Below are 24558 nucleotides of genomic sequence, written 5' to 3' on the forward strand. Positions count from 1 at the left end.
AAAGGGCAAAAAATAAAAGGGGTGCAACACGAGGACTTCCCAGGTGGTCACCCATCCTAGTGCTACTCTCGCCCAAGCACGCTTAACTGTGGAGTTCTGATGGGATCCGGTGCATTAGTGCTGGTATGATCGCACCCATGACAAGCCCTTCGAAACTCCCTTTTATGACAAAGCAGCGGGTCTCGACGGCCCGAGACATTCGCGCCGCCGGGGCCGTTCTGGCGTAGGATTCAACGCGCTGGTCCCGCTATGCTGCATGGCACCGCCAGTCTCCGGACTCAGTTTATTTTTGTGGAAAAAAAATTATCCGAAGTGGAAAAGCCAAAAGCTGAAAAATTAAAAAAAAATATTATCAAAAAATAAAAAAAGGGCAAAAAATAAAAGGGGTGCAACACGAGGACTTCCTGGGGGGTCACCCATCCTAGTACTACTCTCGCCCAAGCTCGCTTAACTGCGGAGTTCTGATGGGATCCGGCGCATTAGTGCTGGTATGATCGCACCCATGACAAGCCCTTCGAAACTCCTTTTTATGACAAAGCAGCCGGTCTCGACGGCCCGAGACATTCGCGCCGCCGGGGCCGTTCTGGCGTAAAATTCAACGCGCTGGTCCCGCTATGCTGCATGGCACCGCCAGTCTCCGACTCAGTTTATTTTCGGAGGAAAAAAATTATCCGGAGTGGAAAAGCCAAAAGCCGAAAAATTAAAAATAAATATTATCAAAAAATAAAAAAGCGTGCAAAAAATTAAAGGGGTGCAACACGAGGACTTCCCAGAGGGCCACCCATCCTAGTACTACTCTCGCCCAAGCATGCTTAACTGCGGAGTTCTGATGGAATCCGGTGCATTAGTGCTGGTATGATCGCACCCATGATATGCCCTTCGAAACTTCCTTTTATGACAAAGCAGCAGACCTCGACGGCCCGAGACATTCGCGCTGGCGGGGCCGTTCTGGCGTAGGATTCAACGCGCTGGTCCCGCTATGCTGCATGGCACCGCCAGTCTCCGGACTCAGTATATTTTCGGGAGAAAAAATTATCCGAAGAGGAAAAGCCAAAAGCCGAAAAATTAAAAATAAATATTATCAAAAAATAAAAAAGCGGGCAAAAAATAAAAGGGGTGCAACACGAGGACTTCCCAGGGGGTCACCCATCCTAGTACTACTCCCGCCCAAGCACGCTTAACTGCGGAGTTCCGATGGGATCCGGTGCATTAGTGCTGGTATGGTCGCACCAATGACATTCCCTTCGAAACTCTCTTATATGACAAAGCAGCAGACCTCGACGGCCCGAGACATTCGCGCCGCCGGGGCCGTTCTGGCGTAGGATTCAACGCGCTGGTCCCGCTATGCTGCATGGCACCGCCAGTCTCCGGACTCAGTTTATTTTCGGGGGAAAAAAATTATCCGAAGTGGAAAAGCCAAAAGCCGAAAAATTAAAAATAAATATTATCAAAAAATAAAAAAAAGGGCAAAAAATAAAAGGGGTGCAACACGAGGACTTCCTGGGGGGTCACCCATCCTAGTACTACTCTCGCCCAAGCTCGCTTAACTGCGGAGTTCTGATGGGATCCGGCGCATTAGTGCTGGTATGATCGCACCCATGACAAGCCCTTCGAAACTCCTTTTTATGACAAAGCAGCCGGTCTCGACGGCCCGAGACATTCGCGCCGCCGGGGCCGTTCTGGCGTAAAATTCAACGCGCTGGTCCCGCTATGCTGCATGGCACCGCCAGTCTCCGACTCAGTTTATTTTCGGAGGAAAAAAATTATCCGGAGTGGAAAAGCCAAAAGCCGAAAAATTAAAAATAAATATTATCAAAAAATAAAAAAGTGTGCAAAAAATTAAAGGGGTGCAACACGAGGACTTCCCAGAGGGCCACCCATCCTAGTACTACTCTCGCCCAAGCATGCTTAACTGCGGAGTTCTGATGGAATCCGGTGCATTAGTGCTGGTATGATCGCACCCATGATATGCCCTTCGAAACTTCCTTTTATGACAAAGCAGCAGACCTCGACGGCCCGAGACATTCGCGCTGGCGGGGCCGTTCTGGCGTAGGATTCAACGCGCTGGTCCCGCTATGCTGCATGGCACCGCCAGTCTCCGGACTCAGTTTATTTTCGGGAGAAAAAATTATCCGAAGAGGAAAAGCCAAAAGCCGAAAAATTAAAAATAAATATTATCAAAAAATAAAAAAACGGGCAAAAAATAAAAGGGGTGCAACACCAGGACTTCCCAAGGGATCACCCATCCTAGTACTACTCCCGCCCAAGCACGCTTAACTGCGGAGTTCTGATGGGATCCGGTGCATTAGTGCTGGTATGGTCGCACCAATGACATTCCCTTCGAAACTCTCTTATATGACAAAGCAGCAGACCTCGACGGCACGAGACATTCGCGCCGCCGGGGCCGTTCTGGCGTAGGATTCAACGCGCTGGTCCCGCTATGCTGCATGGCACCGCCAGTCTCCGGACTCAGTTTATTTTCGGAGGAAAAAGATTATCCGAAGCGGAAAAGCCAAAAGCCGAAAAATTAAAAATAAATATTATCAAAAAATAAAAAAAGGGCAAAAAATAAAAGGGGTGCAACACGAGGACTTCCCAAGTGGTCACCCATCCTAGTGCTACTCTCGCCCAAGCATGCTTAACTGCGGAGTTCTGATGGGATCCGGTCCATTAGTGCTGGTATGATCGCACCCATGACAAGCCCTTCAAAACTCCCTTTTATGACAAAGCAGCCGGTCTCGACGGCCCGAGACATTCGCGCCGCCGGGGCCGTTCTGGCGTAAAATTCAACGCGCTGGTCCCGCTATGCTGCATGGCACCGCCAGTCTTCGAACTCAGTTTATTTTCGGAGGAAAAAAATTATCCGGAGTGGAAAAGCCAAAAGCCGAAAAATTAAAAATAAATATTATCAAAAAATAAAAAAGCGGGCAAAAAATTAAAGGGGTGCAACACGAGGACTTCCCAGAGGGTCACCCATCCTAGTACTACTCTCGCCCAAGCATGCTTAACTGCGGAGTTCTGATGGAATCCGGTGCATTAGTGCTGGTATGATCGCACCCATGACATGCCCATCGAAACTTCCTTTTATGACAAAGCAGTAGACCTCGATGGCCCGAGACATTCGTGCCGACGGGGCCGTTCTGGCGTAGGATTCAACGCGCTGGTCCCGCTATGCTGCATGGCACTGCCAGTCTCCGGACTCAGTTTATTTTCGGGAGAAAAAATTATCCGAAGAGGAAAAGCCGAAAGCCGAAAAATTAAAAATAAATATTATCCAAAAATAAAAAAAGGGGCAAAAAATAAAAGGGGTGCAACACGAGGACTTCCCAGGTGGTCACCCATCCTAGTGCTACTCTCGCCCAAGCACGCTTAACTGCGGAGTTCTGATGGGATCCGGTGCATTAGTGCTGGTATGATCGCACCCATGACAAGCCCTTCGAAACTCCCTTTTATGACAAAGCAGCCGGTCTCGACGGACCGAGACATTCGCGCCGCCGGGGCCGTTCTGGCGTAGGATTCAACGCGCTGGTCCCGCTATGCTGCATGGCACCGCCAGTCTCCGGACTCAGTTTATTTTTGGAGGAAAAAAATTATCCGAAGCGGAAAAGCCAAAAGCCGAAAAATTAAAAATAAATATTATCAAAAAATAAAAAAGGGCAAAAAATAAAAGGGGTGCAACACGAGGACTTCCCAGGTGGTCACCCATCCTAGTGCTACTCTCGCCCAAGCACGCTTAACTGCGGAGTTCTGATGGGATCCGGTGCATTAGTGCTGGTATGATCACACCCATGACAAGCCCTTCGAAACTCCCTTTTATGACAAAGCAGCGGGTCTCGACGGCCCGAGACATTCGCGCCGCCGGGGCCGTTCTGGCGTAGGATTCAACGCGCTGGTCCCGCTATGCTGCATGGCACCGCCAGTCTCCGGACTTAGTTTATTTTTGGAGGAAAAAAATTATCCGAAGCGGAAAAGCCAAAAGCCGAAAAATTAAAAATAAATATTATCGAAAAATAAAAAAGGGCAAAAAATAAAAGGGGTGCAACACGAGGACTTCCCAGGTGGTCACCCATCCTAGTGCTACTCTCGCCCAAGCACGCTTAACTGCGGAGTTCTGATGGGATCCGGTGCATTAGTGCTGGTATGATCGCACGCATGACAAGCCCTTCGAAACTCCCTTTTATGACAAAGCAGCCGGTCTCGACGGCCCGAGACATTCGCGCCGCCGGGGCCGTTCTGGCATAGGATTCAACGCGCTGGTCCCGCTATGCTGCGTGGCACCGCCAGTCTCCGGACTCAGTTTATTTTTGGAGGAAAAAAATTATCCGAAGCGGAAAAGCCAAAAGCCGAAAAATTAAAAATAAATATTATCAAAAAATAAAAAAGGGCAAAAAATAAAAGGGGTGCAACACGAGGACTTCCCAGGTGGTCACCCATCCTAGTGCTACTCTCGCCCAAGCACGCTTAACTGCGGAGTTCTGATGGGATCCGGTGCATTAGTGCTGGTATGATCGCACCCATGACAAGCCCTTCGAAACTCCCTTTTATGACAAAGCAGCGGATCTCGACGGCCCGAGACATTCGCGCCGCCGGGGCCGTTCTGGCGTAGGATTCAACGCGCTGGTCCCGCTATGCTGCATGGCACCGCCAGTCTCCGGACTCAGTTTATTTTTGTGGAAAAAAAATTATCCGAAGTGGAAAAGCCAAAAGCTGAAAAATTAAAAAAAAATATTATCAAAAAATAAAAAGAGGGCAAAAAATAAAAGGGGTGCAACACGAGGACTTCCTGGGGGGTCACCCATCCTAGTACTACTCTCGCCCAAGCTCGCTTAACTGCGGAGTTCTGATGGGATCCGGCGCATTAGTGCTGGTATGATCGCACCCATGACAAGCCCTTCGAAACTCCTTTTTATGACAAAGCAGCCGGTCTCGACGGCCCGAGACATTCGCGCCGCCGGGGCCGTTCTGGCGTAAAATTCAACGCGCTGGTCCCGCTATGCTGCATGGCACCGCCAGTCTCCGACTCAGTTTATTTTCGGAGGAAAAAAATTATCCGGAGTGGAAAAGCCAAAAGCCGAAAAATTAAAAATAAATATTATCAAAAAATAAAAAAGCGTGCAAAAAATTAAAGGGGTGCAACACGAGGACTTCCCAGAGGGCCACCCATCCTAGTACTACTCTCGCCCAAGCATGCTTAACTGCGGAGTTCTGATGGAATCCGGTGCATTAGTGCTGGTATGATCGCACCCATGATATGCCCTTCGAAACTTCCTTTTATGACAAAGCAGCAGACCTCGACGGCCCGAGACATTCGCGCTGGCGGGGCCGTTCTGGCGTAGGATTCAACGCGCTGGTCCCGCTATGCTGCATGGCACCGCCAGTCTCCGGACTCAGTTTATTTTCGGGAGAAAAAATTATCCGAAGAGGAAAAGCCAAAAGCCAAAAAATTAAAAATAAATATTATCAAAAAATAAAAAAGCGGGCAAAAAATAAAAGGGGTGCAACACGAGGACTTCCCAGGGGGTCACCCATCCTAGTACTACTCCCGCCCAAGCACGCTTAACTGCGGAGTTCCGATGGGATCCGGTGCATTAGTGCTGGTATGGTCGCACCAATGACATTCCCTTCGAAACTCTCTTATATGACAAAGCAGCAGACCTCGACGGCCCGAGACATTCGCGCCGCCGGGGCCGTTCTAGCGTAGGATTCAACGCGCTGGTCCCGCTATGCTGCATGGCACCGCCAGTCTCCGGACTCAGTTTATTTTCGGGGGAAAAAAATTATCCGAAGTGGAAAAGCCAAAAGCCGAAAAATTAAAAATAAATATTATCAAAAAATAAAAAAAGGGCAAAAAATAAATGGGGTGCAACACGAGGACTTCCCGGGGGGTCACCCATCCTAGTACTCCTCTCGCCCAAGCACGCTTAACTGCGGAGTTCTGATGGGATCCGGCGCATTAGTGCTGGTATGATCGCACCCATGACAAGCCCTTCGAAACTCCTTTTTATGACAAAGCAGCCGGTTTCGACGGCCCGAGACATTCGCGCCGCCGGGGCCGTTCTGGCGTAAAATTCAACGCGCTGGTCCCGCTATGCTGCATGGCACCGCCAGTCTCCGAACTCAGTTTATTTTCGGAGGAACAAAATTATCCGGAGTGGAAAAGCCAAAAGCCGAAAAATTAAAAATAAATATTATCAAAAAATAAAAAAGCGGGCAAAAAATTAAAGGGGTGCAACACGAGGACTTCCCAGAGGGTCACCCGTCCTAGTACTACTCTCGCCCAAGCATGCTTAACTGCGGAGTTCTGATGGAATCCGGTGCATTAGTGCTGGTATGATCGCACCCATGACATGCCCATCGAAACTTCCTTTTATGACAAAGCAGCAGACCTCGACGGCCCGAGACATTCGTGCCGACGGGGCCGTTCTGGCGTAGGATTCAACGCGCTGGTCCCGCTATGCTGCATGGCACCGCCAGTCTCCGGACTCAGTTTATTTTCGGGGGAAAAAATTATCCGAAGAGGAAAAGCCGAAAGCCGAAAAATTAAAAATAAATATTATCAAAAAATAAAAAAACGGGCAAAAAATAAAAGGGGTGCAACACGAGGACTTCCCAGGTGGTCACCCATCCTAGTGCTACTCTCGCCCAAGCACGCTTAACTGCGGAGTTCTGATGGGATCCGGTGCATTAGTGCTGGTATGATCGCACCCATGACAAGCCCTTCGAAACTCCCTTTTATGACAAAGCAGCCGGTCTCGACGGCCCGAGACATTTGCGCCGCCGGGGCCGTTCTGGCGTAGGATTCAACGCGCTGGTCCCGCTATGCTGCATGGCACCGCCAGTCTCCGAACTCAGTTTATTTTCGGGGGAAAAAATTATCCGAAGAGGAAAAGCCAAAAGCCGAACAATTAAAAATAAATATTATCAAAAAATAAAAAAGCGGGCAAAAAATAAAAGGGGTGCAACACGAGGACTTCCCAGGGGGTCACCCATCCTAGTACTACTCTCGCCCAAGCACGCTTAACTGCGGAGTTCTGATGGGATCCGGTGCATTAGTGCGGGTATGATCGCACCCATGACAAGCCCTTCGAAACTCCCTTTTATGACAAAGCAGCAGGTCTCGACGGCCCGAGACATTCGCACCGCCGGGGCCGTTCTGGCGTAGGATTCAACGCGCTGGTCCCGCTATGCTGCATGGCACCGCCAGTCTCCGAACTCAGTTTATTTTTGGAGGAAAAAAATTATCCGAAGCGGAAAAGCCAAAAGCCGAAAAATTAAAAATAAATATCATCAAAAAATAAAAAAATGGGCAAAAAATAAAAGGGGTGCAACACGAGGACTTCCCAGGTGGTCACCCATCCTTGTGCTACTCTCGCCCAAGCACGCTTAACTGCGGAGTTCTGATGGGATCCGGTGCATTAGTGCTGGTATGATCGCACCCATGACAAGCCCTTCGAAACTCCCTTTTATGACAAAGCAGCCGGTCTCGACGGCCCGAGACATTCGCGCCACCGGGGCCGTTCTGGCGTAGCATTCAACGCGCTGGTCCCGCTATGCTGCATGGCACCGCCAGTCTCCGAACTCAGTTTATTTTCGGAGGAAAAAAATTATCCGGAGTGGAAAAGCCAAAAGCTGAAAAATTAAAAATAAATATTATCAAAAAATAAAAAAGCAGGCAAAAAATTAAAGGGGTGCGACACGAGGACTTCCCAGAGGGTCACCCATCCTAGTACTACTCTCGCCCAAGCATGCTTAACTGCGGAGTTCTGATGGAATCCGGTGCATTAGTGCCGGTATGATCGCACCCATGACATGCCCTTCGAAACTTCCTTTTATGACAAAGCAGCAGACCTCGACGGCCCGAGACATTCGCGCTGGCGAGGCCGTTCTGGCGTAGGATTCAACGCGCTGGTCCCGCTATGCTGCATGGCACCGCCAGTCTCCGGACTCAGTTTATTTTCGGGGGAAAAAATTATCCGAAGAGGAAAAGCCAAAAGCCGAAAAATTAAAAATAAATATTATCAAAAAATAAAAAAGCGGGCAAAAAATAAAAGGGGTGCAACACGAGGACTTCCCAGGGGGTCACCCATCCTAGTACTACTCCCGCCCAAGCACGCTTAACTGCGGAGTTCTGATGGGATCCGGTGCATTAGTGCTGGTATGATCGCACCAATGACATTCCCCTCGAAACTCTCTTATATGACAAAGCAGCAGACCTCGACGGCCCGAGACCTTCGCGCCGCCGGGGCCGTTCTGGCGTAGGATTCAACGCGCTGGTCCCGCTATGCTGCATGGCACCGCCAGTCTCCGGACTCAGTTTATTTTCGGAGGAAAAAAATTATCCGAAGTGGAAAAGCCAAAAGCCGAAAAATTAAAAATAAATATTATCAAAAAATAAAAAAAACGGGCAAAAAATAAATGGGGTGCAACACGAGGACTTCCCGGGGGGTCACCCATCCTAGTACAACTCTCGCCCAAGCACGCTTAACTGCAGAGTTCTGATGGGATCCGGTGCATTAGTGCTGGTATGATCGCACCCATGACAAGCCCTTCGAAACTCCTTTTTATGACAAAGCAGCCGGTCTTGACGGCCCGAGACATTCGCGCCACCAGGGCCGTTCTGGCGTAGGATTCAACGCGCTGGTCCCGCTATGCTGCATGGCACCGCCAGTCTCCGGACTCAGTTTATTTTCGGAGGAAAAAAATTATCCGAAGAGGAAAAGCCAAAAGTCGAAAAATTAAAAACAAATATTATCAAAAAATAAAAAAACGGGCAAAAAATAAATGGGGTGCAACACGAGGACTTCCCAGGTGGTCACCCATCCTAGCGCTACTCTCGCCCAAGCACGCTTAACTGCGGTGTTCTGATGGGATCCGGTGCATTAGTGCTGGTATGATCGCACCCATGACAAGCCCTTCGAAACTCCCTTTTATGACAAAGCAGCCGGTCTCGACGGCCCGAGACATTCGCGCCGCCGGGGCCGTTCTGGCGTAGGATTCAACGCGCTGGTCCCGCTATGCTGCATGGCACAGCCAGTCTCCGGACTCAGTTTATTTTCGGAGGAAAAAAATTATCCGAAGAGGAAAAGCCAAAAGCTGAAAAATTAAAAATAAATATTATCAAAAAATAAAAAAAAGGGCAAAAAATAAAAGGGCACGCTTAACTGCGGAGTTCTGATGGGATCCGGTGCATTAGTGCTGGTATGGTCGCACCAATGACAAGCCCTTCGAAACTCCCTTTTATAACAAAGCAGCCGGTCTCGATGGCCCGAGACATTCGCGCCGCCGGGGCCGTTCTGGCGTAGGATTCAACGCGCTGGTCCCGCTATGCTGCATGGCACCGCCAGTCTCCGGACTCAGTTTATTTTCGTGGAAAAAAAATGTCCGAAGTGGAAAAGCCAAAAGCCGAAAAATTAAAAATAAATATTATCAAAAAATAAAAAAAGGGCAAAAAATAAAAGGGGTGCAACACGAGGACTTCCTGGGGGGTCACCCATCCTAGTACTACTCTCGCCCAAGCACGCTTAACTGCGGAGTTCTGATGGGATCCGGCGCATTAGTGCTGGTATGATCGCACCCATGACAAGCCCTTCGAAACTCCTTTTTATGACAAAGCAGCCGGTCTCGACGGCCCGAGACATTCGCGCCGCCGGGGCCGTTCTGGCGTAAAATTCAACGCGCTGGTCCCGCTATGCTGCATGGCACCGCCAGTCTCCGAACTCAGTTTATTTTCGGAGGAAAAAAATTATCCGAAGTGGAAAAGCCAAAAGCCGAAAAATTAAAAATAAATATTATCAAAAAATAAAAAAGCGGGCAAAAAATTAAAGGGGTGCAACACGAGGACTTCCCAGAGAGTCACCCATCCTAGTACTACTCTCGCCCAAGCATGCTTAACTGCGGAGTTCTGATGGAATCCGGTGCATAAGTGCTGGTATGATCGCACCCATGACATGCCCCTTCGAAACTTCCACTTATGACAAAGCAGCAGACCTCGACGGCCCGAGACATTCGTGCCGACGGGGCCGTTCTGGCGTAGGATTCAACGTGCTGGTCCCGCTATGCTGCATGGCACTGCCAGTCTCCGGACTCAGTTTATTTTTGGGGGAAAAAATTATCCGAAGAGGAAAAGCCGAAAGCCCAAAAATTAAAAATAAATATTATCAAAAAATAAAAAAAGGGCAAAAAATAAAAGGGGTGCTACACGAGGACTTCCCAGGTGGTCACCCATCCTAGTGCTACTCTCGCCCAAGCACGCTTAACTGCGGAGTTCTGATGGGATCCGGTGCATTAGTGCTGGTATGATCGCACCCATGACAAGCCCTTCGAAACTCCCTTTTATGACAAAGCAGCCGGTCTCGACGGCCCGAGACATTCGCGCCGCCGGGGCTGTTCTGGCGTAGGATTCAACGCGCTGGTCCCGCTATGCTGCATGGCACCGCCAAACTCCGGACTCAGTTTATTTTTGTGGAAAAAAAATTATCCGAAGTGGAAAAGCCAAAAACTGAAAAATTAAAAATAAATATTATCAAAAAATAAAAAAAGGGCAAAAAATAAAAGGGGTGCAACACGAGGACTTCCTGGGGGGTCACCCATCCTAGTACTACTCTCGCCCAAGCTCGCTTAACTGCGGAGTTCTGATGGGATCCGGCGCATTAGTGCTGGTATGATCGCACCCATGACAAGCCCTTCGAAACTCCTTTTTATGACAAAGCAGCCGGTCTCGACGGCCCGAGACATTCGCGCCGCCGGGGCCGTTCTGGCGTAAAATTCAACGCGCTGGTCGCGCTATGCTGCATGGCACCGCCAGTCTCCGAACTCAGTTTATTTTCGGAGGAAAAAAATTATCCGGAGTGGAAATGCCAAAAGCCGAAAAATTAAAAATAAATATTATCAAAAAATAAAAAAGCGGGCAAAAAATTAAAGGGGTGCAACACGAGGACTTCCCAGAGGGTCACCCATCCTAGTACTACTCTCGCCCAAGCATGCTTAACTGCGGAGTTCTGATGGAATCCGGTGCATTAGTGCTGGTATGATCGCACCCATGATATGCCCTTCGAAACTTCCTTTTATGACAAAGCAGCAGACCTCGACGGCCCGAGACATTCGCGCCGGCGGGGCCGTTCTGGCGTAGGATTCAACGCGCTGGTCCCGCTATGCTGCATGGCACCGTCAGTCTCCGGACTCAGTTTATTCTCGGGGGAAAAAATTATCCGAAGAGGAAAAGCCAAAAGCCGAAAAATTAAAAATAAATATTATCAAAAAATAAAAAAGCGGGCAAAAAATAAAAGGGGTGCAACACGAGGACTTCCCAGGGGGTCACCCATCCTAGTACTACTCTCGCCCAAGCACGCTTAACTGCGGAGTTCTGATGGGATCCGGTGCATTAGTGCTGGTGTGATCGCTCCCATGACAAGCCCTTCGAAACTCCCTTTTATGACAAAGCAGCAGGTCTCGACGGCCCGAGACATTCGCACCGCCGGGGACGTTCTGGCGTAGGATTCAACGCGCTGGTCCCGCTATGCTGCATGGCACCGCCAGTCTCCGGACTCAGTTTATTTTCGGAGGAAAAAAATTATCCGAAGCGGAAAAGCCAAAAGCCGAAAAATTAAAAATAAATATTATCAAAAAATAAAAAAAGGGCAAAAAATAAAAGGGGTGCGACACGAGGACTTCCCAGGTGGTCACCCATCCTAGTGCTACTCTCGCCCAAGCACGCTTAACTGCGGAGTTCTGATGGGATCCGGTGCATTAGTGCTGGTATGATCGCACCCATGACAAGCCCATCGAAACTCCCTTTTATGACAAAGCAGCCGGTCTCGACGGCCCGAGACATTCGCGCCGCCGGGGCCTTTCTGGCGTAGCATTCAACGCGCTGGTCCCGCTATGCTGCATGGCACCGCCAGTCTCCGAACTCAGTTTATTTTCGGAGGAAAAAAATTATCCGGAGTGGAAAAGCCAAAAGCTGAAAAATTAAAAATAAATATTATCAAAAAATAAAAAAGCGGGCAAAAAATTAAAGGGGTGCAACACGAGGACTTTCCAGAGGGTCACCCATCCTAGTACTACTCTCGCCCAAGCATGCTTAGCTGCGGTGTTCTGATGGAATCCGGTGCATTAGTGCTGGTATGATCGCACCCATGACATGCCCTTCGAAACTTCCTTTTATGACAAAGCAGCAGACCTCAACGGCCCGAGACATTCGCGCTGGCGGGGCCGTTCTGGCGTAGGATTCAACGCGCTGGTCCCGCTATGCTGCATGGCACCGCCAGTCTCCGGACTCAGTTTATTTTCGGGGAAAAAAATTATCCGAAGTGGAAAAGCCAAAAGCCGAAAAATTAAAAATAAATATTATCAAAAAATAAAAAAGCGGGCAAAAAATAAAAGGGGTGCAACACGAGGACTTCCCAGGGGGTCACCCATCCTAGTACTACTCCCGACCAAGCACGCTTAACTGCGGAGTTCTGATGGGATCCGGTGCATTAGTGCTGGTATGATCGCACCAATGACATTCCCTTCGAAACTCTCTTATATGACAAAGCAGCAGACCTCGACGGCCCGAGACATTCGCGCCGCCGGGGCCGTTCTGGCGTAGGATTCAACGCGCTGGTCCCGCTATGCTGCATGGCACCGCCAGTCTCCGGACTCAGTTTATTTTCGGGGGAAAAAAATTATCCGAAGTGGAAAAGCCAAAAGCCGAAAAATTAAAAATAAATATTATCAAAAAATAAAAAAAACGGGCAAAAAATAAATGGGGTGCAACACGAGGACTTCCGGGGGGTCACCCATCCTAGTACTACTCTCGCCCAAGCACGCTTAACTGCGGAGTTCTGATGGGATCCGGTGCATTAGTGTTGGTATGATCGCACCCATGACAAGCCCTTCGAAACTCCTTTTTATGACAAAGCAGCCGGTCTCGACGGCCCGAGACATTCGCGCCGCCAGGGCCGTTCTGGCGTAGGATTCAACGCGCTGGTCCCGCTATGCTGCATGGCACCGCCAGTCTCCGGACTTAGTTTATTTTCGGAGAAAAAAAATTATCCGAAGAGGAAAAGCCAGAAGCCGAAAAATTAAAAACAAATATTATCAAAAAATAAAAAAACGAGCAAAAAATAAATGGGGTGCAACACGAGGACTTCCCAGGTGGTCACCCATCCTAGCGCTACTCTCGCCCAAGCACGCTTAACTGCGGTGTTCTGATGGGATCTGGTGCATTAGTGCTGGTGTGATCGCACCCATGACAAGCCCTTCGAAACTCCCTTTTATGACAAAGCAGCCGGTCTCGACGGCCCGAGACATTCGCGCCGCCGGGGCCGTTCTGGCGTAGGATTCAATGCGCTGGTCCCGCTATGCTTCATGGCACCGCCAGTCTCCGGACTCAGTTTATTTTCGGAGGAAAAAAATTATCCGAAGAGGAAAAGCCAAAAGCTGGAAAATTAAAAATAAATATTATCAAAAAATAAAAAAACGGGCAAAAAATAAAAGGGGTGCAACACGAGGACTTCCCAGGTGGTCACCCATCCTAGTGCTACTCTCGCCCAAGCACGCTTAACTGCGGAGTTCTGATGGGATCCGGTGCATTAGTGCTGGTATGATCGCACCAATGACAAGCCCTACGAAATTCCCTTTTATAACAAAGCAGCCGGTCTCGACGGCCCGAGACATTCGCGCCGCCGGGGCCGTTCTGGCGTAGGATTCAACGCGCTGGTCCCGTTATGCTGCATGGCACCGCCAGTCTCCGGACTCAGTTTATTTTCGTGGAAAAAAAATTATCCGAAGTGGAAAAGCCAAAAGCCGAAAAATTAAAAATAAATATTATCAAAAAATAAAAAAGGGCAAAAAATAAAAGGGGTGCAACACGAGGACTTCCTGGGGGTCACCCATCCTAGTACTACTCTCGCCCAAGCACGCTTAACTGCGGAGTTCTGATGGGATCCGGCGCATTAGTGCTGGTATGATCGCACCCATGACAAGCCCTTCGAAACTCCTTTTTATGACAAAGCAGCCGGTCTCGACGGCCCGAGACATTCGCGCCGCCGGGGCCGTTCTGGCGTAAAATTCAACGCGCTGGTCCCGCTATGCTGCATGGCACCGCCAGTCTCCGAACTCTGTTTATTTTCGGAGGAAAAAAATTATCCGGAGTGGAAATGCCAAAAGCCGAAAAATTAAAAATAAATATTATCAAAAAATAAAAAAGCGGGCAAAAAATTAAAGGGGTGCAACACGAGGACTTCCCAGAGGGTCACCCATCCTAGTACTACTCTCGCCCAAGCATGCTTAACTGCGGAGTTCTGATGGAATCCGGTGCATTAGTGCTGGTATGATCGCACCCATGATATGCCCTTCGAAACTTCCTTTTATGACAAAGTAGCAGACCTCGACGGCCCGAGACATTCGCGCCGGCGGGGCCGTTCTGGCGTAGGATTCAACGCGCTGGTCCCGCTATGCTGCATGGCACCGCCAGTCTCCGGACTCAGTTTATTTTCGGGGGAAAAAATTATCCGAAGAGGAAAAGCCAAAAGCCGAAAAATTAAAAATAAATATTATCAAAAAATAAAAAAGCGGGCAAAAAATAAAAGGGGTGCAACACGAGGACTTCCCAGGGGGTCACCCATCCTAGTACTACTCTCGCCCAAGCACGCTTAACTGCGGAGTTCTGATGGGATCCGGTGCATTAGTGCTGGTGTGATCGCTCCCATGACAAGCCCTTCGAAACTCCCTTTTATGACGAAGCAGCAGGTCTCGACGGCCCGAGACATTCGCACCGCCGGGGCCGTTCTGGCGTAGGATTCAACGCGCTGGTCCCGCTATGCTGCATGGCACCGCCAGTCTCCGGACTCAGTTTATTTTCGTGGAAAAAAAATTATCCGAAGTGGAAAAGCCAAAAGCCGAAAAATTAAAAATAAATATTATCAAAAAATAAAAAAAGGGCAAAAAATAAAAGGGGTGCAACACGAGGACTTCCTGGGGGGTCACCCATCCTAGTACTACTCTCGCCCAAGCACGCTTAACTGCGGAGTTCTGATGGGATCCGGCGCATTAGTGCTGGTATGATCGCACCCATGACAAGCCCTTCGAAACTCCTTTTTATGACAAAGCAGCCGGTCTCGACGGCCCGAGACATTCGCGCCGCCGGGGCCGTTCTGGCGTAAAATTCAACGCGCTGGTCCCGCTATGCTGCATGGCACCGCCAGTCTCCGAACTCTGTTTATTTTCGGAGGAAAAAAATTATCCGGAGTGGAAATGCCAAAAGCCGAAAAATTAAAAATAAATATTATCAAAAAATAAAAAAGCGGGCAAAAAATTAAAGGGGTGCAACACGAGGACTTCCCAGAGGGTCACCCATCCTAGTACTACTCTCGCCCAAGCATGCTTAACTGCGGAGTTCTGATGGAATCCGGTGCATTAGTGCTGGTATGATCGCACCCATGATATGCCCTTCGAAACTTCCTTTTATGACAAAGCAGCAGACCTCGACGGCCCGAGACATTCGCGCCGGCGGGGCCGTTCTGGCGTAGGATTCAACGCGCTGGTCCCGCTATGCTGCATGGCACCGCCAGTCTCCGGACTCAGTTTATTTTCGGGGGAAAAAATTATCCGAAGAGGAAAAGCCAAAAGTCGAAAAATTAAAAATAAATATTATCAAAAAATAAAAAAGCGGGCAAAAAATAAAAGGGGTGCAACACGAGGACTTCCCAGGGGGTCACCCATCCTAGTACTACTCTCGCCCAAGCACGCTTAACTGCGGAGTTCTGATGGGATCCGGTGCATTAGTGCTGGTGTGATCGCTCCCATAACAAGCCCTTCGAAACTCCCTTTTATGACAAAGCAGCAGGTCTCGACGGCCCGAGACATTCGCACCGCCGGGGCCGTTCTGGCGTAGGATTCAACGCGCTGGTCCCGCTATGCTGCATGGCACCGCCAGTCTCCGGACTCAGTTTATTTTCGGAGGAAAAAAATTATCCGAAGCGGAAAAGCCAAAAGCCGAAAAATTAAAAATAAATATTATCAAAAAATAAAAAAAGGGCAAAAAATAAAAGGGGTGCGACACGAGGACTTCCCAGGTGGTCACCCATCCTAGTGCTACTCTCGCCCAAGCACGCTTAACTGCGGAGTTCTGATGGGATCCGGTGCATTAGTGCTGGTATGATCGCACCCATGACAAGCCCTTCGAAACTCCCTTTTATGACAAAGCAGCCGGTCTCGACGGCCCGAGACATTCGCGCCGCCGGGGCCTTTCTGGCGTAGCATTCAACGCGCTGGTCCCGCTAGGCTGCATGGCACCGCCAGTCTCCGAACTCAGTTTATTTTCGGAGGAAAAAAATTATCCGGAGTGGAAAAGCCAAAAGCTGAAAAATTAAAAATAAATATTATCAAAAAATAAAAAAGCGGGCAAAAAATTAAAGGGGTGCAACACGAGGACTTTCCAGAGGGTCACCCATCCTAGTACTACTCTCGCCCAAGCATGCTTAGCTGCGGTGTTCTGATGGAATCCGGTGCATTAGTGCTGGTATGATCGCACCCATGACATGCCCTTCGAAACTTCCTTTTATGACAAAGCAGCAGACCTCGACGGCCCGAGATATTAGCGCTGGCGGGGCCGTTCTGGCGTAGGATTCAACGCGCTGGTCCCGCTATGCTGCATGGCACCGCCAGTCTCCGGACTCAGTTTATTTTCGGGAAAAAAAATTATCCGAAGTGGAAAAGCCAAAAGCCGAAAAATTAAAAATAAATATTATCAAAAAATAAAAAAGCGGGCAAAAAATAAAAGGGGTGCAACACGAGGACTTCCCAGGGGGTCACCCATCCTAGTACTACTCCCGCCCAAGCACGCTTAACTGCGGAGTTCTGATGGGATCCGGTGCATTAGTGCTGGTATGATCGCACCAATGACATTCCCTTCGAAACTCTCTTATATGACAAAGCAGCAGACCTCGACGGCCCGAGACATTCGCGCCGCTGGGGCCGTTCTGGCGTAGGATTCAACGCGCTGGTCCCGCTATGCTGCATGGCACCGCCAGTCTCCGGACTCAGTTTATTTTCGGGGGAAAAAAATTATCCGAAGTGGAAAAGCCAAAAGCCGGAAAATTAAAAATAAATATTATCAAAAAATAAAAAAAACGGGCAAAAAATAAATGGGGTGCAACACGAGGACTTCCCGGGGGGTCACCCATCCTAGTGCTACTCTCGCCCAAGCACGCTTAACTGCGGAGTTCTGATGGGATCCGGTGCATTAGTGCTGGTATGATCGCACCAATGACAAGCCCTACGAAATTCCCTTTTATAACAAAGCTGCCGGTCTCGACGGCCCGAGACATTCGCGCCGCCGGGGCCGTTCTGACGTAGGATTCAACGCGCTGGTCTCGTTATGCTGCATAGCACCGCCAGTCTCCGGACTCAGTTTATTTTCGTGGAAAAAAAATTATCCGAAGTGGAAAAGCCAAAAGCTGAAAAATTAAAAATAAATATTATCAAAAAATAAAAAAAGGGCAAAAAATAAAAGGGGTGCAACACGAGGACTTCCTGGGGGGTCACCCATCCTAGTACTACTCTCGCCCAAGCACGCTTAACTGCGGAGTTCTGATGGGATCCGGCGCATTAGTGCTGGTATGATCGCACCCATGACAAGCCCTTCGAAACTCCTTTTTATGACAAAGCAGCCGGTCTCGACGGCCCGAGACATTCGCGCCGCCGGGGCCGTTCTGGCGTAAAATTCAACGCGCTGGTCCCGCTATGCTGCATGGCACCGCCAGTCTCCGAACTCTGTTTATTTTCGGAGGAAAAAAATTATCCGGAGTGGAAATGCCAAAAGCCGAAAAATTAAAAATAAATATTATCAAAAAATAAAAAAGCGGGCAAAAAATTAAAGGGGTGCAACACGAGGACTTCCCAGAGGGTCACCCATCCTAGTACTACTCTCGCCCAAGCATGCTTAACTGCGGAGTTCTGATGGAATCCGGTGCATTAGTGCTGGTATGATCGCACCCATGATATGCCCTTCGAAACTTCCTTTTATGACAAAGCAGCAGACCTCGACGGCCCGAGACATTCGCGCCGGCGGGGCCGTTCTGGCGTAGGATTCAACGCGCTGGTCCCGCTATGCTGCATGGCACCGCCAGTCTCCGGACTCAGTTTATTTTCGGGGGAAAAAATTATCCGAAGAGGAAAAGCCAAAAGCCGAAAAATTAAAAATAAATATTATCAAAAAATAAAAAAGCGGGCAAAAAATAAAAGGGGTGCAACACGAGGACTTCCCAGGGGGTCACCCATCCTAGTACTACTCTCGCCCAAGCACGCTTAACTGCGGAGTTCTGATGGGATCCGGTGCATTAGTGCTGGTGTGATCGCTCCCATGACAAGCCCTTCGAAACTCCCTTTTATGACAAAGCAGCAGGTCTCGACGGCCCGAGACATTCGCACCGCCGGGGCCGTTCTGGCGTAGGATTCAACGCGCTGGTCCCGCTATGCTGCATGGCACCGCCAGTCTCCGGACTCAGTTTATTTTCGGAGGAAAAAAATTATCCGAAGCGGAAAAGCCAAAAGCCGAAAAATTAAAAATAAATATTATCAAAAAATAAAAAAAGGGCAAAAAATAAAAGGGGTGCGACACGAGGACTTCCCAGGTGGTCACCCATCCTAGTGCTACTCTCGCCCAAGCACGCTTAACTGCGGAGTTCTGATGGGATCCGGTGCATTAGTGCTGGTATGATCGCACCCATGACAAGCCCTTCGAAACTCCCTTTTATGACAAAGCAGCCGGTCTCGACGGCCCGAGACATTCGCGCCGCCGGGGCCTTTCTGGCGTAGCATTCAACGCGCTGGTCCCGCTATGCTGCATGGCACCGCCAGTCTCCGAACTCAGTTTATTTTCGGAGGAAAAAAATTATCCGGAGTGGAAAAGCCAAAAGCTGAAAAATTAAAAATAAATATTATCAAAAAATAAAAAAGCGGGCAAAAAATTAAAGGGGTGCAACACGAGGACTTTCCAGAGGGTCACCCATCCTAGTACTACTCTCGCCCAAGCATGCTTAGCTGCGGTGTTCTGATGGAATCCGGTGCATTAGTGCTGGTATGATCGCACCCATGACATGCCCTTCGAAACTTCCTTTTATGACAAAGCAGCAGACCTCGACGGCCCGAGATATTAGCGCTGGCGGGGCCGTTCTGGCGTAGGATTCAACGCGCTGGTCCCGCTATGCTGCATGGCACCGCCAGTCTCCGGACTCAGTTTATTTTCGGGAAAAAAAATTATCCGAAGTGGAAAAGCCAAAAGCCGAAAAATTAAAAATAAATATTATCAAAAAATAAAAAAACGGGCAAAAAATAAAAGGGGTGCAACACGAGGACTTCCCAGGGGGTCACCCATCCTAGTACTACTCCCGCCCAAGCACGCTTAACTGCGGAGTTCTGATGGGATCCGGTGCATTAGTGCTGGTATGATCGCACCAATGACATTCCCTTCGAAACTCTCTTATATGACAAAGCAGCAGACCTCGACGGCCCGAGACATTCGCGCCGCTGGGGCCGTTCTGGCGTAGGATTCAACGCGCTGGTCCCGCTATGCTGCATGGCACCGCCAGTCTCCGGACTCAGTTAATTTTCGGGGGAAAAAAATTATCCGAAGTGGAAAAGCCAAAAGCCGGAAAATTAAAAATAAATATTATCAAAAAATAAAAAAAACGGGCAAAAAATAAATGGGGTGCAACACGAGGACTTCCCGGGGGGTCACCCATCCTAGTGCTACTCTCGCCCAAGCACGCTTAACTGCGGAGTTCTGATGGGATCCGGTGCATTAGTGCTGGTATGATCGCACCAATGACAAGCCCTACGAAATTCCCTTTTATAACAAAGCAGCCGGTCTCGACGGCCCGAGACATTCGCGCCGCCGGGGCCGTTCTGACGTAGGATTCAACGCGCTGGTCTCGTTATGCTGCATGGCACCGCCAGTCTCCGGACTCAGTTTATTTTCGTGGAAAAAAAATTATCCGAAGTGGAAAAGCCAAAAGCCGAAAAATTAAAAATAAATATTATCAAAAAATAAAAAAAGGGCAAAAAATAAAAGGGGTGCAACACGAGGACTTCCTGGGGGGTCACCCATCCTAGTACTACTCTCGCCCAAGCACGCTTAACTGCGGAGTTCTGATGGGATCCGGCGCATTAGTGCTGGTATGATCGCACCCATGACAAGCCCTTCGAAACTCCTTTTTATGACAAAGCAGCCGGTCTCGACGGCCCGAGACATTCGCGCCGCCGGGGCCGTTCTGGCGTAAAATTCAACGCGCTGGTCCCGCTATGCTGCATGGCACCGCCAGTCTCCGAACTCAGTTTATTTTCGGAGGAAAAGAATTATCCAGAGTGGAAAAGCCAAAAGCCGAAAAATTAAAAATAAATATTATCAAAAAATAAAAAAGCGGGCAAAAAATTAAAGGGGTGCAACACGAGGACTTCCCAGAGGGTCATCCATCCTAGTACTACTCTCGCCCAAGCATGCTTAACTGCGGAGTTCTGATGGAATCCGGTGCATTAGTGCTGGTATGATCGCACCCATGACATGCCCTTCGAAACTTCCTTTTATGACAAAGCAGCAGACCTCGACGGCCCGACACATTCGCGCCGACGGGGCCGTTCTAGCGTAGGATTCAACGCGCTGGTCCCGCTATGCTGCATGGCACCGCCAGTCTCCGGACTCTGTTTATTTTCGGGGGAAAAAATTATCCGAAGAGAAAAAGCCGAAAGCCGAAAAATTAAAAATAAATATTATCAAAAAATAAAAAAGCGGGCAAAAAATAAAAGGGGTGCAACACGAGGACTTCCCAGGGGGTCACCCATCCTAGTACTACTCTCGCCCAAGCACGCTTAACTGCGGAGTGCTGATGGGATCCAGTGCATTAGTGCTGGTATGATCGCACCCATGACAAGCCCTTCGAAACTCCCTTTTATGACAAAGCAGCAGACCTCGACGGCCCGAGACATTCGCGCCGACGGGGCCGTTCTAGCGTAGGATTCAACGCGCTGGTCCCGCTATGCTGCATGGCACCGCCAGTCTCCGGACTCTGTTTATTTTCGGGGGAAAAAATTATCCGAAGAGGAAAAGCCGAAAGCCGAAAAATTAAAAATAAATATTATCAAAAAATAAAAAAAGGGGCAAAAAATAAAAGGGGTGCAACACGAGGACTTCCCAGGTGGTCACCCATCCTAGTGCTACTCTCGCCCAAGCACGCTTAACTGCGGAGTTCTGATGGGATCCGGTGCATTAGTGCTGGTATGATCGCACCCATGACAAGCCCTTCGAAACTCCCTTTTATGACAAAGCAGCCGGTCTCGACGGCCCGAGACATTCGCGCCGCCGGGGCCGTTCTGGCGTAGAATTCAACGCGCTGGTCCCGCTATGCTGCATGGCACCGCCAGTCTCCCAACTCAGTTTATTTTGGGAGGAAAAAAATTATCCGAAGAGGAAAAGCCAAAAGCCGAAAAATTAAAAATAAATATTATCAAAAAATAAAAAAAGGGCAAAAAATAAAAGGGGTGCAACACGAGGACTTCCCAGGTGGTCACCCATCCTAGTGCTACTCTCGCCCAAGCACGCTTAACTGCGGAGTTCTCATGGGATCCGGCGCATTAGTGCGGGTATGATCGCACCCATGACAAGCCCTTCGAAACTCCTTTTTATGACAAAGCAGCCGGTCTCGACGGCCCGAGACATTCGCGCCGCCGGGGCCGTTCTGGCGTAAAATTCAACGCGCTGGTCTCGCTATGCTGCATGGCACCGCCAGTCTCCGAACTCAGTTTATTTTCGGGGGAAAAAAATTATCCGGAGTGGAAAAGCCAAAAGCCGAAAAATTAAAAATAAATATTATCAAAAAATAAAAAAGCGGGCAAAAAATTAAAGGGGTGCAACACGAGGACATCCCAGAGGGTCACCCATCCTAGTACTACTCTCGCCCAAGCATGCTTAACTGCGGAGTTCTGATGGAATCCGGTGCATTAGTGCTGGTATGATCGCACCCATGACATGCCCTTCGAAACTTCCTTTTATGACAAAGCAGCAGACCTCGACGGCCCGAGACATTCGCGCCGGCGGGGCTGTTCTGGCGTAGGATTCAACGCGCTGGTCCCGCTATGCTGCATGGCACCGCCAGTCTCCGGACTCAGTTTATTTTCGGGGGAAAAAATTATCCGAAGAGGAAAAGCCGAAAGCCGAAAAATTAAAAATAAATATTATCAAAAAATAAATAAGCGGGCAAAAAATAAAAGGGGTGCAACACGAGGACTTCCCAGGGGGTCAACCATCCTAGTACTACTCTCGCCCAAGCACGCTTAACTGCGGAGTTCTAATGGGATCCGGTGCATTAGTGCTGGTATGATCGCACCCATGACAAGCCCTTCGAAACTCCCTTTTATGACAAAGCAGCAGGTCTCGACGGCCCGAGACATTCGCACCGCCGGGGCCGTTCTGGCGTAGGATTCAACGCGCTGGTCCCGCTATGCTGCATGGCACCGCCAGTCTCCGGACTCAGTTTATTTTCGGAGGAAAAAAATTATCAGAAGAGGAAAAGCCAAAAGCCGAAAAATTAAAAATAAATATTATCAAAAAATAAAAAAAGGGGCAAAAAATAAAAGGGGTGCAACACGAGGACTTCCCAGGTGGTCACCCATCCTAGTGCTACTCTCGCCCAAGCACGCTTAACTGCGGAGTTTTGATGGGATCCGGTGCATTAGTGCTGGTATGATCGCACCCATGACAAGCCCTTCGAAACTCCCTTTTATGACAAAGCAGCCGGTCTCGACGGCCCGAGACATTCGCGCCGCCGGGGCCGTTCTGGCGTAGGATTCAACGCGCTGGTCTCGCTATACTGCATGGCACCGCCAGTCTCCGGACTCAGTTTATTTTTGTGGAAAAAAAATTATCCGAAGTGGAAAAGCCAAAAGCTGAAAAATTAAAAATAAATATTATCAAAAAATAAATAAGCGGGCAAAAAATAAAAGGGGTGCAACACGAGGACTTCCCAGGAGGTCACCCATCCTAGTACTACTGTCACGACCCCCGCCCCGTTCCCGGCGGGCCGCCGCGACGGTCCTAGGGTGCGGGTAGGCATAAGGCCACCAGCCACCGCGTAGAACCCTACTACCTATCAATCATCAATAAATCTTGAAAAATTTGGCATGATGCATGCACAAAATGATCACTTTTCCTATAGTGACCTGTCAGGATTATCTCAATACATACAACACACTACCTGTCAGAGCAGCAATCACATAATCCGTCACATAATGAACCTGGACAATATATATCAATACATTATCTCAGGCATATAACTCATATGTATAAAAATCTGGTTCCCATTCCATCCATGGTCAAACCCATATCCACAACAGGATCTATGACTGTAATTATGCACTATATACAATAGAAGGTTTATAATACACCAAAAGATATAAACCTCTATCTACATTATACTATACTATACTATGGAGCGGCACAGCTAGCAGGCAACCACTAATCCTGCTCCTCTCTATACAATACCTTTCCTGCAATCAAAAACATCAAACTGGGGAGTGAGTATATAAATACTCAGTGAGTGGAGTAGAGAGTACTATGCACATGAGACAAGATATAATCATGGCTCGAGATAAAATCTCAAGATCAATAACAAGATGAACATGAACTCAACATAAAGAATATGGAGTAAATCATCAATATCACCATAATCAATATCAACTCATCTGAAGCATATATGGAATAATCAAGTAAATATATATCCTACTCATGAATATGCTCAACATGTCATAGTACTGAATCATATAAATCAGGTGTCAATAGGCTGAATCATCAATAAGACAGCTATCGGGAGGTGGGTTTTACGCCCCAGGCGAACCAGCAACAACTCCCTACTGTCACATGCATACATCGAATATGACACCACACCAATATGTAAATCATCACTAGACAGCTGTCGGAAGGTGGGTTTTACGCCCCAGGCGAACCAGCAACAACTTCCTACTGTCACATGCATATGCAGGATAAGACACCATACCGATAACATAAATGCTAGACAGCTATCGGGAGGTGGGTTTTACGCCCCAGGCGAACCAGCAACAACTCCCTACTGTCACATGCATATGCAGGATAAGACACCACACTGATCATATAAATGCCGGCCAGTATCCAGAACAGAAATCCATCTCACATCTACATACTAAACGGCACCTCGCGGGAATTCTACATCCGCGGAAAGCCATACTGCACCTCGCGGGGTCTTACTATGCCCGGCGGCAAGCAGAATATAAGTCGTAGGACCGGCCGATCCTACGCCTAGGGCCGTGTCCCCCCTAGGAAGGGACTGGGCTCCGCCCACCCAGAAGGCTACTATGTGCACAAAGGCCGATGTTCAACCCCATCGACTATAGGTGTCCTGCAGATACTGCCAAGCCATGCATAAATGCCATAATGCACCCTCCCAATACTCTACTAAAAAGGAGTATGATCAAGACTACCACTCACTCGACTCCGACCCAATCATAAACTAACATCAGGGTTGGGAGTGAGGGGTCAAGGGTGTGCAA

General features: G+C 48.9%; 56 non-coding genes and 6 pseudogenes across 56 annotated transcripts; all 62 read right to left on the reverse strand.

The window, feature by feature from the left end:
• Nucleotides 1-18: 18 nt before the first annotated feature.
• Nucleotides 19-137, reverse strand: LOC149754215 (5S ribosomal RNA). The gene has a single exon (XR_016407533.1). It is a non-coding gene; the product is annotated as a 5S ribosomal RNA (ribosomal RNA).
• Nucleotides 138-383: 246 nt separating this feature from the next.
• Nucleotides 384-502, reverse strand: LOC149754216 (5S ribosomal RNA). The gene has a single exon (XR_016407861.1). It is a non-coding gene; the product is annotated as a 5S ribosomal RNA (ribosomal RNA).
• Nucleotides 503-748: 246 nt separating this feature from the next.
• On the reverse strand, nt 749-867 carry LOC149754217 (5S ribosomal RNA). Its single transcript, XR_016407763.1, has one exon. It is a non-coding gene; the product is annotated as a 5S ribosomal RNA (ribosomal RNA).
• A 246-nt stretch (nt 868-1113) lies between these two features.
• On the reverse strand, nt 1114-1232 carry LOC149754218 (5S ribosomal RNA). The gene has a single exon (XR_016401806.1). It is a non-coding gene; the product is annotated as a 5S ribosomal RNA (ribosomal RNA).
• Nucleotides 1233-1479: 247 nt separating this feature from the next.
• Nucleotides 1480-1598, reverse strand: LOC149754219 (5S ribosomal RNA). Its single transcript, XR_016407862.1, has one exon. It is a non-coding gene; the product is annotated as a 5S ribosomal RNA (ribosomal RNA).
• A 246-nt stretch (nt 1599-1844) lies between these two features.
• LOC149754220 (5S ribosomal RNA) lies at nt 1845-1963 on the reverse strand. The gene has a single exon (XR_016407764.1). It is a non-coding gene; the product is annotated as a 5S ribosomal RNA (ribosomal RNA).
• Nucleotides 1964-2209: 246 nt separating this feature from the next.
• On the reverse strand, nt 2210-2328 carry LOC149754221 (5S ribosomal RNA). The gene has a single exon (XR_016406001.1). It is a non-coding gene; the product is annotated as a 5S ribosomal RNA (ribosomal RNA).
• Nucleotides 2329-2574: 246 nt separating this feature from the next.
• Nucleotides 2575-2693, reverse strand: LOC149754222 (5S ribosomal RNA; annotated as a pseudogene).
• Nucleotides 2694-2940: 247 nt separating this feature from the next.
• LOC149754223 (5S ribosomal RNA) lies at nt 2941-3059 on the reverse strand. Its single transcript, XR_016406101.1, has one exon. It is a non-coding gene; the product is annotated as a 5S ribosomal RNA (ribosomal RNA).
• A 246-nt stretch (nt 3060-3305) lies between these two features.
• LOC149754224 (5S ribosomal RNA) lies at nt 3306-3424 on the reverse strand. The gene has a single exon (XR_016404079.1). It is a non-coding gene; the product is annotated as a 5S ribosomal RNA (ribosomal RNA).
• Nucleotides 3425-3669: 245 nt separating this feature from the next.
• LOC149754225 (5S ribosomal RNA) lies at nt 3670-3788 on the reverse strand. The gene has a single exon (XR_016405088.1). It is a non-coding gene; the product is annotated as a 5S ribosomal RNA (ribosomal RNA).
• A 245-nt stretch (nt 3789-4033) lies between these two features.
• On the reverse strand, nt 4034-4152 carry LOC149754226 (5S ribosomal RNA). The gene has a single exon (XR_016406984.1). It is a non-coding gene; the product is annotated as a 5S ribosomal RNA (ribosomal RNA).
• Nucleotides 4153-4397: 245 nt separating this feature from the next.
• LOC149754227 (5S ribosomal RNA) lies at nt 4398-4516 on the reverse strand. The gene has a single exon (XR_016404080.1). It is a non-coding gene; the product is annotated as a 5S ribosomal RNA (ribosomal RNA).
• A 246-nt stretch (nt 4517-4762) lies between these two features.
• LOC149754228 (5S ribosomal RNA) lies at nt 4763-4881 on the reverse strand. The gene has a single exon (XR_016407863.1). It is a non-coding gene; the product is annotated as a 5S ribosomal RNA (ribosomal RNA).
• Nucleotides 4882-5127: 246 nt separating this feature from the next.
• Nucleotides 5128-5246, reverse strand: LOC149754229 (5S ribosomal RNA). Its single transcript, XR_016407766.1, has one exon. It is a non-coding gene; the product is annotated as a 5S ribosomal RNA (ribosomal RNA).
• A 246-nt stretch (nt 5247-5492) lies between these two features.
• LOC149754230 (5S ribosomal RNA) lies at nt 5493-5611 on the reverse strand. Its single transcript, XR_016401807.1, has one exon. It is a non-coding gene; the product is annotated as a 5S ribosomal RNA (ribosomal RNA).
• Nucleotides 5612-5857: 246 nt separating this feature from the next.
• Nucleotides 5858-5976, reverse strand: LOC149754231 (5S ribosomal RNA). Its single transcript, XR_016404385.1, has one exon. It is a non-coding gene; the product is annotated as a 5S ribosomal RNA (ribosomal RNA).
• A 247-nt stretch (nt 5977-6223) lies between these two features.
• Nucleotides 6224-6342, reverse strand: LOC149754232 (5S ribosomal RNA). Its single transcript, XR_016407850.1, has one exon. It is a non-coding gene; the product is annotated as a 5S ribosomal RNA (ribosomal RNA).
• A 246-nt stretch (nt 6343-6588) lies between these two features.
• On the reverse strand, nt 6589-6707 carry LOC149754233 (5S ribosomal RNA). Its single transcript, XR_016404081.1, has one exon. It is a non-coding gene; the product is annotated as a 5S ribosomal RNA (ribosomal RNA).
• Nucleotides 6708-6953: 246 nt separating this feature from the next.
• LOC149754234 (5S ribosomal RNA) lies at nt 6954-7072 on the reverse strand. Its single transcript, XR_016400797.1, has one exon. It is a non-coding gene; the product is annotated as a 5S ribosomal RNA (ribosomal RNA).
• A 247-nt stretch (nt 7073-7319) lies between these two features.
• LOC149754235 (5S ribosomal RNA) lies at nt 7320-7438 on the reverse strand. The gene has a single exon (XR_016406994.1). It is a non-coding gene; the product is annotated as a 5S ribosomal RNA (ribosomal RNA).
• A 247-nt stretch (nt 7439-7685) lies between these two features.
• On the reverse strand, nt 7686-7804 carry LOC149754236 (5S ribosomal RNA). The gene has a single exon (XR_016405233.1). It is a non-coding gene; the product is annotated as a 5S ribosomal RNA (ribosomal RNA).
• A 246-nt stretch (nt 7805-8050) lies between these two features.
• On the reverse strand, nt 8051-8169 carry LOC149754237 (5S ribosomal RNA). Its single transcript, XR_016401318.1, has one exon. It is a non-coding gene; the product is annotated as a 5S ribosomal RNA (ribosomal RNA).
• A 248-nt stretch (nt 8170-8417) lies between these two features.
• Nucleotides 8418-8536, reverse strand: LOC149754238 (5S ribosomal RNA). Its single transcript, XR_016405321.1, has one exon. It is a non-coding gene; the product is annotated as a 5S ribosomal RNA (ribosomal RNA).
• A 247-nt stretch (nt 8537-8783) lies between these two features.
• On the reverse strand, nt 8784-8902 carry LOC149754239 (5S ribosomal RNA; annotated as a pseudogene).
• Nucleotides 8903-9457: 555 nt separating this feature from the next.
• LOC149754240 (5S ribosomal RNA) lies at nt 9458-9576 on the reverse strand. The gene has a single exon (XR_016405271.1). It is a non-coding gene; the product is annotated as a 5S ribosomal RNA (ribosomal RNA).
• A 247-nt stretch (nt 9577-9823) lies between these two features.
• LOC149754241 (5S ribosomal RNA) lies at nt 9824-9942 on the reverse strand. Its single transcript, XR_016408586.1, has one exon. It is a non-coding gene; the product is annotated as a 5S ribosomal RNA (ribosomal RNA).
• Nucleotides 9943-10188: 246 nt separating this feature from the next.
• Nucleotides 10189-10307, reverse strand: LOC149754242 (5S ribosomal RNA). The gene has a single exon (XR_016407758.1). It is a non-coding gene; the product is annotated as a 5S ribosomal RNA (ribosomal RNA).
• Nucleotides 10308-10553: 246 nt separating this feature from the next.
• LOC149754243 (5S ribosomal RNA) lies at nt 10554-10672 on the reverse strand. Its single transcript, XR_016407864.1, has one exon. It is a non-coding gene; the product is annotated as a 5S ribosomal RNA (ribosomal RNA).
• Nucleotides 10673-10919: 247 nt separating this feature from the next.
• Nucleotides 10920-11038, reverse strand: LOC149754244 (5S ribosomal RNA). The gene has a single exon (XR_016406102.1). It is a non-coding gene; the product is annotated as a 5S ribosomal RNA (ribosomal RNA).
• Nucleotides 11039-11284: 246 nt separating this feature from the next.
• Nucleotides 11285-11403, reverse strand: LOC149754245 (5S ribosomal RNA). The gene has a single exon (XR_016405199.1). It is a non-coding gene; the product is annotated as a 5S ribosomal RNA (ribosomal RNA).
• A 246-nt stretch (nt 11404-11649) lies between these two features.
• On the reverse strand, nt 11650-11768 carry LOC149754246 (5S ribosomal RNA). Its single transcript, XR_016403315.1, has one exon. It is a non-coding gene; the product is annotated as a 5S ribosomal RNA (ribosomal RNA).
• Nucleotides 11769-12015: 247 nt separating this feature from the next.
• LOC149754247 (5S ribosomal RNA) lies at nt 12016-12134 on the reverse strand (annotated as a pseudogene).
• A 246-nt stretch (nt 12135-12380) lies between these two features.
• Nucleotides 12381-12499, reverse strand: LOC149754248 (5S ribosomal RNA). The gene has a single exon (XR_016405085.1). It is a non-coding gene; the product is annotated as a 5S ribosomal RNA (ribosomal RNA).
• A 248-nt stretch (nt 12500-12747) lies between these two features.
• On the reverse strand, nt 12748-12865 carry LOC149754249 (5S ribosomal RNA). The gene has a single exon (XR_016407209.1). It is a non-coding gene; the product is annotated as a 5S ribosomal RNA (ribosomal RNA).
• Nucleotides 12866-13112: 247 nt separating this feature from the next.
• LOC149754250 (5S ribosomal RNA) lies at nt 13113-13231 on the reverse strand (annotated as a pseudogene).
• Nucleotides 13232-13478: 247 nt separating this feature from the next.
• LOC149754251 (5S ribosomal RNA) lies at nt 13479-13597 on the reverse strand. Its single transcript, XR_016406378.1, has one exon. It is a non-coding gene; the product is annotated as a 5S ribosomal RNA (ribosomal RNA).
• A 245-nt stretch (nt 13598-13842) lies between these two features.
• On the reverse strand, nt 13843-13960 carry LOC149754252 (5S ribosomal RNA). The gene has a single exon (XR_016406437.1). It is a non-coding gene; the product is annotated as a 5S ribosomal RNA (ribosomal RNA).
• Nucleotides 13961-14207: 247 nt separating this feature from the next.
• Nucleotides 14208-14326, reverse strand: LOC149754253 (5S ribosomal RNA). Its single transcript, XR_016406103.1, has one exon. It is a non-coding gene; the product is annotated as a 5S ribosomal RNA (ribosomal RNA).
• A 246-nt stretch (nt 14327-14572) lies between these two features.
• LOC149754254 (5S ribosomal RNA) lies at nt 14573-14691 on the reverse strand. Its single transcript, XR_016405200.1, has one exon. It is a non-coding gene; the product is annotated as a 5S ribosomal RNA (ribosomal RNA).
• A 246-nt stretch (nt 14692-14937) lies between these two features.
• On the reverse strand, nt 14938-15056 carry LOC149754255 (5S ribosomal RNA). Its single transcript, XR_016405273.1, has one exon. It is a non-coding gene; the product is annotated as a 5S ribosomal RNA (ribosomal RNA).
• Nucleotides 15057-15303: 247 nt separating this feature from the next.
• Nucleotides 15304-15422, reverse strand: LOC149754256 (5S ribosomal RNA). Its single transcript, XR_016406104.1, has one exon. It is a non-coding gene; the product is annotated as a 5S ribosomal RNA (ribosomal RNA).
• A 246-nt stretch (nt 15423-15668) lies between these two features.
• LOC149754257 (5S ribosomal RNA) lies at nt 15669-15787 on the reverse strand. Its single transcript, XR_016405201.1, has one exon. It is a non-coding gene; the product is annotated as a 5S ribosomal RNA (ribosomal RNA).
• Nucleotides 15788-16033: 246 nt separating this feature from the next.
• LOC149754258 (5S ribosomal RNA) lies at nt 16034-16152 on the reverse strand. The gene has a single exon (XR_016403316.1). It is a non-coding gene; the product is annotated as a 5S ribosomal RNA (ribosomal RNA).
• A 247-nt stretch (nt 16153-16399) lies between these two features.
• On the reverse strand, nt 16400-16518 carry LOC149754259 (5S ribosomal RNA; annotated as a pseudogene).
• A 246-nt stretch (nt 16519-16764) lies between these two features.
• Nucleotides 16765-16883, reverse strand: LOC149754260 (5S ribosomal RNA). The gene has a single exon (XR_016401319.1). It is a non-coding gene; the product is annotated as a 5S ribosomal RNA (ribosomal RNA).
• Nucleotides 16884-17131: 248 nt separating this feature from the next.
• Nucleotides 17132-17250, reverse strand: LOC149754261 (5S ribosomal RNA). The gene has a single exon (XR_016407706.1). It is a non-coding gene; the product is annotated as a 5S ribosomal RNA (ribosomal RNA).
• A 246-nt stretch (nt 17251-17496) lies between these two features.
• LOC149754262 (5S ribosomal RNA) lies at nt 17497-17615 on the reverse strand. The gene has a single exon (XR_016405274.1). It is a non-coding gene; the product is annotated as a 5S ribosomal RNA (ribosomal RNA).
• A 247-nt stretch (nt 17616-17862) lies between these two features.
• On the reverse strand, nt 17863-17981 carry LOC149754263 (5S ribosomal RNA). The gene has a single exon (XR_016406105.1). It is a non-coding gene; the product is annotated as a 5S ribosomal RNA (ribosomal RNA).
• Nucleotides 17982-18227: 246 nt separating this feature from the next.
• Nucleotides 18228-18346, reverse strand: LOC149754264 (5S ribosomal RNA). Its single transcript, XR_016405202.1, has one exon. It is a non-coding gene; the product is annotated as a 5S ribosomal RNA (ribosomal RNA).
• Nucleotides 18347-18592: 246 nt separating this feature from the next.
• Nucleotides 18593-18711, reverse strand: LOC149754265 (5S ribosomal RNA). Its single transcript, XR_016403317.1, has one exon. It is a non-coding gene; the product is annotated as a 5S ribosomal RNA (ribosomal RNA).
• A 247-nt stretch (nt 18712-18958) lies between these two features.
• On the reverse strand, nt 18959-19077 carry LOC149754266 (5S ribosomal RNA; annotated as a pseudogene).
• Nucleotides 19078-19323: 246 nt separating this feature from the next.
• On the reverse strand, nt 19324-19442 carry LOC149754267 (5S ribosomal RNA). Its single transcript, XR_016401320.1, has one exon. It is a non-coding gene; the product is annotated as a 5S ribosomal RNA (ribosomal RNA).
• Nucleotides 19443-19690: 248 nt separating this feature from the next.
• On the reverse strand, nt 19691-19809 carry LOC149754268 (5S ribosomal RNA). Its single transcript, XR_016407707.1, has one exon. It is a non-coding gene; the product is annotated as a 5S ribosomal RNA (ribosomal RNA).
• Nucleotides 19810-20055: 246 nt separating this feature from the next.
• LOC149754269 (5S ribosomal RNA) lies at nt 20056-20174 on the reverse strand. Its single transcript, XR_016405275.1, has one exon. It is a non-coding gene; the product is annotated as a 5S ribosomal RNA (ribosomal RNA).
• A 247-nt stretch (nt 20175-20421) lies between these two features.
• LOC149754270 (5S ribosomal RNA) lies at nt 20422-20540 on the reverse strand. Its single transcript, XR_016407836.1, has one exon. It is a non-coding gene; the product is annotated as a 5S ribosomal RNA (ribosomal RNA).
• Nucleotides 20541-20786: 246 nt separating this feature from the next.
• Nucleotides 20787-20905, reverse strand: LOC149754271 (5S ribosomal RNA). The gene has a single exon (XR_016405161.1). It is a non-coding gene; the product is annotated as a 5S ribosomal RNA (ribosomal RNA).
• Nucleotides 20906-21151: 246 nt separating this feature from the next.
• Nucleotides 21152-21270, reverse strand: LOC149754272 (5S ribosomal RNA). Its single transcript, XR_016404082.1, has one exon. It is a non-coding gene; the product is annotated as a 5S ribosomal RNA (ribosomal RNA).
• Nucleotides 21271-21516: 246 nt separating this feature from the next.
• Nucleotides 21517-21635, reverse strand: LOC149754273 (5S ribosomal RNA). Its single transcript, XR_016408145.1, has one exon. It is a non-coding gene; the product is annotated as a 5S ribosomal RNA (ribosomal RNA).
• A 247-nt stretch (nt 21636-21882) lies between these two features.
• On the reverse strand, nt 21883-22001 carry LOC149754274 (5S ribosomal RNA). Its single transcript, XR_016408819.1, has one exon. It is a non-coding gene; the product is annotated as a 5S ribosomal RNA (ribosomal RNA).
• Nucleotides 22002-22247: 246 nt separating this feature from the next.
• On the reverse strand, nt 22248-22366 carry LOC149754275 (5S ribosomal RNA). The gene has a single exon (XR_016402622.1). It is a non-coding gene; the product is annotated as a 5S ribosomal RNA (ribosomal RNA).
• A 247-nt stretch (nt 22367-22613) lies between these two features.
• On the reverse strand, nt 22614-22732 carry LOC149754276 (5S ribosomal RNA). The gene has a single exon (XR_016408029.1). It is a non-coding gene; the product is annotated as a 5S ribosomal RNA (ribosomal RNA).
• Nucleotides 22733-24558: the final 1826 nt, after the last annotated feature.

The sequence above is a fragment of the Phoenix dactylifera genome, chromosome 4, assembly GCF_051530095.1.
Source record: "Phoenix dactylifera cultivar Ajwa chromosome 4, Ajwa_hap1_PhDact_Kaust_v1.1, whole genome shotgun sequence".
Lineage (NCBI taxonomy): Eukaryota > Viridiplantae > Streptophyta > Magnoliopsida > Arecales > Arecaceae > Phoenix > Phoenix dactylifera.